We start from the raw sequence: 1,670 nt of genomic DNA on the forward strand, positions 1-1,670 counted from the left end.
ATATCAGTATGTAGTGTCTCTACTTTAAAGAGTCCTCTCCTGCTGATGTTCAGGTGTATATCAGTATGTAGTGTCTCTACTTTAAAGAGTCCTCTCCTGCTGATGTTCAGGTGTATATCAGTATGTAGTGTCTCTACTTTAAAGAGTCCTCTCCTGCTGATGTTCAGGTGTATATCAGTATGTAGTGTCTCTACTTTAAAGAGTCCTCTCCTGCTGATGTTCAGGTGTATATCAGTATGTAGTGTGTCTACTTTAAAGAGTCTTCTCCTGCTGATGTTCAGTTGTATATCAGTATGTAGTGTCTCTACTTTAAAGAGTTCTCTGCTGCTGATGTTCAGGTGTATATCAGTATGTAGTGTGTCTACTTTAAAGAGTCCTCTCCTGCTGATGTTCAGGTGTATATCAGTATGTAGTGTCTCTACTTTAAAGAGTCCTCTCCTGCTGATGTTCAGGTGTATATCAGTATGTAGTGTCTCTACTTTAAAGAGTCCTCTCCTGCTGATGTTCAGGTGTATATCAGTATGTAGTGTCTCTACTTTAAAGAGTCCTCTCCTGCTGATGTTCAGGTGTATATCAGTATGTAGTGTCTCTACTTTAAAGAGTCCTCTCCTGCTGATGTTCAGGTGTATATCAGTATGTAGTGTCTCTACTTTAAAGAGTCCTCTCCTGCTGATGTTCAGGTGTATATCAGTATGTAATGTCTCTACTTTAAAGAGTCCTCTCCTGCTGATGTTCAGGTGTATATCAGTATGTAGTGTCTCTACTTTAAAGAGTCCTCTCCTGCTGATGTTCAGGTGTATATCAGTATGTAGTGTCTCTACTTTAAAGAGTTCTCTGCTGCTGATGTTCAAGTGTATATCAGTATGTAGTGTGTCTACTTTAAAGAGTCCTCTCCTGCTGATGTTCAGGTGTATATCAGTATGTAGTGTCTCTACTTTAAAGAGTCCTCTCCTGCTGATGTTCAGGTGTATATCAGTATGTAGTGTCTCTACTTTAAAGAGTCCTCTCCTGCTGATGTTCAGGTGTATATCAGTGTGTAGTGTCTCTACTTTAAAGAGTCATCTCCTGCTGATGTTCAGGTGTATATCAGTATGTAGTGTCTCTACTTTAAAGAGTTCTCTGCTGCTGATGTCCAGGTGTATATCAGTATGTAGTGTCTCTACTTTAAAGAGTTCTCTGCTGCTGATGTCCAGGTGTATATCAGTATGTAGTGTCTCTACTTTAAAGAGTTCTCTGCTGCTGATGTTCAGGTGTATATCAGTATGTAGTGTCTCTACTTTAAAGAGTCCTCTCCTGCTGATGTTCAGGTGAGATGTTGATATCAGATGAAGATATGGTCGAGGCAGCGTTCTGGGAAACGAGCAGCAGTGTATGTAACGTCAGATTAGCATTCATGAGATGCAGTTTTTATGCATTTGCTTTCTAAATCATATCATATTTAGAATAATTTAGGTGCCATATTAGCATTCCTAAAGAAATAAACCTGCTCTACACTTTTTACAACATTAACACATTTTAAACTCTGCTTAACACACAAGCATCAAACTCAGCGGTAAATCTGACATCTCATTCGTCATTTATCAAAGTATAAAGCTGCCAGGAAGCCAACACCCACCCACCCACCCACACACACACACACACACACACACACACACACACACACACACACA

The sequence above is a fragment of the Notothenia rossii genome (genome assembly GCF_949606895.1).
Source record: "Notothenia rossii genome assembly, chromosome: 1".
NCBI lineage: Eukaryota > Metazoa > Chordata > Actinopteri > Perciformes > Nototheniidae > Notothenia > Notothenia rossii.